The 7,581-nt window shown below is 36.6% G+C and overlaps 1 long non-coding RNA gene across 1 annotated transcript; it reads right to left on the bottom strand.

The window, feature by feature from the left end:
- Nucleotides 1-366: 366 nt before the first annotated feature.
- LOC138857539 (uncharacterized) lies at nucleotides 367-1,378 on the bottom strand. The gene is made up of 2 exons (XR_011396645.1): nucleotides 1,038-1,378; nucleotides 367-885 (listed from the first exon to the last, which is right to left on the bottom strand). It is a non-coding gene; the product is annotated as an uncharacterized lncRNA (long non-coding RNA).
- Between the last annotated feature and the right edge of the window lie 6,203 nt (nucleotides 1,379-7,581).

The following is a 7,581-nucleotide window of genomic DNA, read 5'->3' as shown; positions in this document are numbered from 1 at the left end:
CGGTTAATCTGTTAACATCTTGGCAATCAGGCATTTCTTGACTACTGAGTAAAACGAAACTATTACTTATTAAAATTTGATTCTGATATATCAAGCATACGTACATGTATATTTCATACATGCAAAGAGTCTTCTCTTGTCAGTATCAAGTTACATAATCATATAAGACAATTCATATAAAATCCTACTCTCGTTATGTGACACCATTTCCCTGTCAAACCAGCTGTCAAAATAAACACTTAGCTTTGACATTTATGTTAAGAGCACTTTGACATATTATGATACACAGACTTACACCGGAACTACTTAGTCCCGTCATGAGTACTGTTAGAAATTCTGGGCGTTATAAAAATGAAACTATTATAATACATTTTTTATAAAATTTTATTTTATTTAATAGAACACATATTAGCTCATGTATCATTCGTAGTTTCGTTCGAAATGGTCACACTTTGGTTTCACAAATTATGATCAATGGCAGCACTCACAGTTTCTATCGGTATTGATGATGCTGCTCGAACCAAAGCTTTTTTGAAACTCTTCAAATTTCTCTGTGGTATTCGACAAGCCATGTTCTTCAGCTCTGATAATAAACTGTTGTCCAATGGATACGAATCTGGACTCTCAGACGGCCAATCATCTGCAGCTATGAAACCAGGAATATTCGTTATTGCTTTATGTGCTGGAACAGAATCTTGCTGAAAGATCCATTGCGCTTCATCGAAGAGAGTATTGTTTAACTGCTTTACCACGCCTTCTTAAGTATCTGGCTGGTGCACAGTTGTAACGATCTTATAAGAGACACTCGACTAATATTTGAGTCTATAAAAACTGCGCACGTAATACAGGAGCAGGCCTTCAATGATTCTGAGTAACTTGAGCATTCTGTATAAAATTAGATAATATTTGTTGCAAACAAATGAAGATTTTATTAGTTTACTATTTCTGTACTAGAATCGTAATATCCGAACATTTGCAAATCGAATTCTTTTGGAAAAAACATTGATTTTTCGATTACAATTGCCTGCAACTCATACCTAACTCACAAATTTCCCCTCATTGTGAGGTGTTGATAAGTGGTTTCCATCGGCAATATTAATAACATCAATTTGTCTAATTGTTCACCACTCCTCTGACTAGCAATGATATTTACTAAATTTTACATAAGGGAAAAATATGTTCCAGTCGTTATTTCTTCAAATATTTATCCATATTAAGCGGCTGCCGATGGATTTTTTCTCCGAAACGTTAACCATGTATATCGCTTCAATTGGCTGTTTTATGTTCTCGCATTAATTTTACTTCCATATGAGTTGCATGGGGCAGTGATACCCAGCCTGCTGAATGTCGAGGATGCCGAAGCAAGGATGAATAAACAGCGAGACTGTGAGAAAAAGAGAGCGAGAGTTAGCACTGTGAATAATATATTGCTTTTATAAGGGTTTTTCTTAAAAACTTCGAAAATCAAAAATGTTCTGAATTCTCAACGGTGGTTATTTCTTAGGACATATAATAATATAATACTACTTAACTCACAGTTTTAAATTGTTATTATATAATATAATACTCTTTAGAATAATTGGTCTTACTAATTTAATGTGATAATATGAATTTATACCCTTAGCGGGGCATGTTAAGTTTGCCATGAAGTTTGGAAACTCAGAAAGAAACGTCAGAGACCATATAAAGTGTATATACCTGTATAAATGGTCAGAGCGACGGGCTGAATCGTCGGTCTGTCTATCTGTACATACTCGTATTATGTAGTCCCTTAGTTTTTGAGATATTAATCTGCAAGTTTGTATACGTCCATCTGAATATATGAAGCTTTGAATGTGCTTAAATTAACAAAGTATTGTAAGTTTTGACTTTAATATGTGGAGGCTAAAAATCAACTCGATGTATTTAAATATTTGTCTGCCAAGCTTTTTTTACTTTTGTTATATAAACCGCTCAAATATGTGTAAGTTTCGAAATACTCGTATATACTTTTCATTCTAATAGACTTTTTATTTTCAAAAACACCGTTTAACTTGGAGTTCGCCTTCTTCTTTTATGAGCTCTGCGTAGTGGCATATTATTATTATTATTTTATTACTTTTAGTAACCATAACTGCAGGCAAAATACCTACTAGACAGCATATCATGTAGAACAAAAACAAAATAGAAAGGCGGAAAATATAAAAAATCACTGCAAATAAAATAAAATTCTACTCAGCGCGGTTGGGCACGCCACGAAAACGGTACGTGTGCCTGTTCCAGCCTCGACAAAAGACTTCAGTTTTGGCGGCAAATGCTGCTGAAATAAATGAATCATAGCCAATGGCGGAAAACAAAAGCAATTCCTAAACCCAAAAATTGCTGAAAATATGAGAAATGCCTTAGCAAAAGAAAAATCGAAAGAACTGGAAAAATAAGTAATGCAAAGAAAAGGATTTATTGCGGCAGACATATGGGTAGACATGAAAAGGCTGAGCCATGAAAAAGTGATGTTGGAATGGGTACAGCGGTTAGAGGGTGTGGTTGAGTATTCTAGTTAATATGAAATACCACCAGTGGCTTGGTAATGTCAAAAGCTTGCTTACCGCCGAATGCAATGAGGCGACATATTGCTAATAGGTGTGGTAACTTTCATAATTTCTTCGTCAAAAAAATTCTACAGCTTGAATTCTTGTTGCTTGTTAAATTATATAGAATTTAGAGTGTAGCAGTTGGTTATTTTCAATTAAGGTAATGAAGATATCAATAAAATTGGTGCTGTTGTATGAACTCTTGAAAAGCAATAATTTACGAATTTGTTGGATACTGAAGAAAATCAAAGAATTATTAGACTTGAGTACATCTATCAATCACAACAATATTGAGGTGGGTTTTCTAAAACTTAAAAATGTTCAAATCGAGGTAGAAGTTTATTTTGAGAGCAATTCGTTCAAAATGATTATAAAAGACGTTTAAAAAGAAATTAAGAATTATTGAGAGAAATTTATTATAATATTGGTAATTTTTTTGTCTTTTGTTCACTTTTATCAAAGTTGGCTAATCCTAAAATGAATTAAATTCATTCTTTGGTTTTTAAGAATAAAAATTTTTAAATTTACCCATAAATAAATATTTTCGAAATTAGAAATTTATTTTACTTTCTCCTAAATTTTAATTTTCGTCAGCTCTAAACGCATAGCCTCATAAGAGCATGCGTCAATCCTCGCCTTGGCCTCGTTACTGAAACGACATTGGGACCATTAAAGGCGACTACCTTTTCGGGGGACGGATACCGGTTCTGAGTGGAGACCCAATCAGAAAGGACAAGCAACAAAATAATACAAACGATGACGATGGGAAGTGAAGGAAGGTCGAAACCGACATCTAGATCTGTTCCTACTGAACAGAATCTCGCGTGGAGACCAAAAGGGCCACGATGCAGATTCTGCTGTTAATAACAAAGGAATCCAGCGAATCGCTGGCGAAAAGTGGCGAAGAGATCAACTACGGATTCACGAAGGTGATAATCACGCCTTACAAGTCGGCTGCAGCCCACCTAGCTTCGAAAAACGAGATGGGCAAAGTCGAGGAAGAACCTATGGAGTCTTCGAGTTATATTGAAAGTTTAGAGCAGGTTAAGTGTTCTTTGGGGTCTGAGCTTGCTGCAGACTCTCAAACCTTTACACTGAGAGATAGAGAGCTCTTGGGTGACACCCAAGAAGATGAAAATAAAACAATTGGTAATGTATCTTCTTCAAATTAGTTTCCATCACAGAAAACTAGCTTCAGTAGCCCCAGTTAACCGCGTGGCAATAGAACAGCCTGAGTTTGTCCTCATTCAGGAGCCATGGGTTAAGTGAGGGCGTATTTGCGGATTGAAAACACCCAACTACAAGCTATATATGGCTAGTTGTGAAGGTAAAGTCAGGGCATGTATAATGGCAAAGAAAAACCTTAACGTTTTTATGTTACACCATGACACAGCAGCAGTAAGCTGGGAAACCGGCGCAAATAGTTACCGGCTATTGTCAACCTATATGCCATACAATGAGGAGCAAGTACCACCTTAGCTAGTAAAAGAGTTGGTACGTAATAGACTTGTGTAGAAAGAGCTGTTCAATAGGGTAATCCAACGAAAAGTTCTTGAAGAACACTCATTTTCGAATCACCGATATTTTAAATGTACTACTGAGGAAAGGGTAGATAGAGTCAAAAATTTTAGGAATCATAGGAAAATGAATTGGCAGGGGTACATAAAAGAGCTGAAAAAACGTATCCCGGCATTTCTGGAAGGATGACCTCGACATCCTCGTTAAACGATGCCGGCAAGCATTAGAGGTGGCTTGTCCAATAACACGAGGTAGGGGTAGAATTAGGTCCCCATGGTGGTCTCCCTTACAGAAAGACTGCAGGAAGCAGTTTAATTTAGCTAAGCTATCCCAAGGTGAGGAATATTGGGATAGTTATTACAACCCCTTAAAGTTATAAAAAAATAGGTTAGCAGAGCAAAAATAAATTCTTGGAAACCTTTTTGCAATGATATCGATAATACGCAGAAGCGTCTCGACACAATCGGTGCAAAGTACTGGATATCTTGCGAAGCCAGACCACAGCTGCATGGTATCCAGTGAAGAGTTTTTAGGCCTACTAATGGATACACACTTCCCAGATAGATCTGAAAGTCATACAGTGGAGAATACACAAAACAGTGGAGCAGGGAAAGATTCCACTCCTAGAGATATAGTGTCAGAAAGTAATGTATTCTGTGCGATAAAAAGCTTCAATCCCTTCAAGTCGCTGGGACCAGACGGTTTATTCCCGGCTCAATTACAGCAGTCGTAGAAATACATAATATGTCGTTATGTAGGAAAGTCAACGTAATATATGTACCTAAGGGGGTTACATACAAGTCCAAAGGATTTTAGACTAATTACTCTCCTCATTGCTCCCAAAGACGTTGGAAAGACTATTAGAAATACACATAAGAAACAAACTTAAACCAGAAACCGGCCGCCAATAATGCCTTCCCTTCCAGAGAAGAGTGGGAAAGCCACGAGGTGGACAGGAATGTAGGGATAAGTAATATCGCTGGTAACTGCAAAGCAGATAAACTAGCCAAAGCAGGCACCATCCTACAATAAGACTCTGAAAAAGAGGGAATTTTTATGCCTTTGGCAACTTGTCAATATTTAATCAACGGACATGTTATACATCTAGCTAAGTCTCGACGGAGTCAATCCCTGACTTGCTCAACTAGCCGACAAACGTGGCATGAATTCGAAATTCAAAAGGAATGACATAAGAACTCTGGTAGAAGTGCTAATAGGTTACTGTCTAAGTCGTAGACAAGCAAGCAGACGAGGTACACCCTACAATGACTATTGTAGAAGCTGTCAGGTAGTAGAAGAGAGGAGACTATAAAACATCTTCTGTGTGAATGTAATGCTCTATACAGGAAAATAATCGCAACTATCGGTCGAGGGTTCTTGGATGACGTCTCGGAATAAACCTATTTGTTGAACTTCATAAGAATCACCGGTTGGTTCAGAGAGGAGACAATAGAGTGACGGAACATTGATCACGGTGGTATCACAATGGGCCTCCTATAGGCCTAGGTGCATTGTCAGACAGCTACCCTTCCTACCTACCTACCTTACACTTAAAATTAATAAAATATACTAAAAAAGACGCAGAAGGACAGTACCTTTTCAACGCATGCTCGGAATATTGGAGCAATTGAATAATAACCTAGTTCCGCCATCTCTTGGTGAACCGCACAAATATAGTTATGGATAAAATATATTTATACTGAAAATCGAGTTCTATATTAATCAGAAATCGTATAGTTATGGCTGTTTTATTTTGCACAATCACAATCCAACTTCAACCGTTACCATTAGGATTGAACCGTACCCAACATACAACGGAATATTGAAATTAAATTAAGTTGTTCTGAAATGAATTCATTTCCAAGCTATGCCTTCATTGATTGTTCCAAATCAAAGTGGGTCAATTAAAGGTCACAATTTTGTAGCAAGTGGGGCATTCATACATACTATGTTACATATGTACATTATATCATTAAGCCCTGGGTAATTCATCACAATGGACAATTTGCACAAAATATATATTAGCAAAGACAAGAAAGGCGAGTACGCATAGCCACCCAAACACATGCACATGCAATTTAATTACAGGGATAATGCCCGGATATTGCATAATTAAACTCTATATCGTTGAGTAGCCGGGAATCTAATGACATTCAACAGTGCTTGGACAACCACAATAACAAAGTAGGCATTTAATGGTGCTGAGCACAGAGCAAGTGAGGGTTGCTGCAGCGAATGCGCTCAAATAAGTACCGTTAGTAAAGGCGCGGTCGAAAAATGTTGCAAGTGTCTCTATTACTGAACCTTAAATTTTTTCGGCAAGAATTAGCAAATAACAAACAGGTATGCGGCTTTAAGTCGCTTAAATTTGTTGAGCCTCGATGAGTCGAGTGAAATACTTACACTTTGTTTCTTTAGTATGACGTATGAGCGTCACTTTCTCATTTGTAACTACACTTATTCTCTTTCTCCTCACATAAAATAAGCTTGATGGTCATTTTCACGAATCGTTTCAATTGAATTACGTCAAAGCTCAGCGATGGGTAATTTGAAGCAAGGACCATTTTGTTCGCTGGCTGCCACACGTGTTGACGTCTTTCGGTTATAGCCCAAGTATTTACTTTTGTGTAACAAAGCTGCCACTGTTTGCAAGAGAAAAAAAAGCCTCAACAAAATTGTGTTTCAATTAATTCATTTGTCCCTCGCTCATTTTCATCAAGTTTTCTCGTTGGGAGGTTTATGACTTTCCCTTTACTGTTGTTGGTATTTGAGCATTGTACCTTTTTATTTTAACGCTCAGCTGCTCTGCGATGCTCCCCCATTAATTTGCTTTATTTTGTCTAGCTTTACTAAACTAAGTATGTGTCCTTGCAGGCGGCAATCTGTCTATATTAGCATGAAACCACTTTATTACGTGATGATGATCCAAAACGCTAATGATACCACATGAAAAATGTTTTCCACGTTGTTGTTATTGTTTTTTTTCTTATGGAACGATAAGCTATGCGCGAAATTAATGAATAAAATTATTTGGTTTAATCCTTAGCCAATAAAATTTAAAGTATTGCTACAATATTTTTGAAAATTGAGATATTTAAGGTAAAACTTTGATTGCCTTGGTCGATCCATAGCACTCTGCTAACTTTAATGAAAAATCATTGAACAGGGTTGTCACCTACAACATTTAACATTTTTTATTGTAATTGAAAATATTGTTAAAGAGTGTTACCATCTGTTTAATTTTGTATTTATTTAGGATCAGAGCCCGGGAAATTACTTCAGGTGTTGGCACTATTTTATATTAAAGAAAGTATTGATTCGATTCGACCCATTTTTGACACGAAAACATACTATTATCGAGAATTTCATTCATTTATTTATTTTATTACAATATATGATTTTCAATTATATATCATACACATTGCCCGATATTTTCGTTAAAGAGGTAACTATAGGCACTGGGGTCCACATATTCAGTACCTAGGGGCTTGAA

Source organism: Bactrocera oleae, chromosome 2, assembly GCF_042242935.1.
Source record: "Bactrocera oleae isolate idBacOlea1 chromosome 2, idBacOlea1, whole genome shotgun sequence".
Lineage (NCBI taxonomy): Eukaryota > Metazoa > Arthropoda > Insecta > Diptera > Tephritidae > Bactrocera > Bactrocera oleae.
Note: the sequence above shows the minus strand (reverse complement) of the source record. Positions and strands in the feature narration are given on the sequence as shown.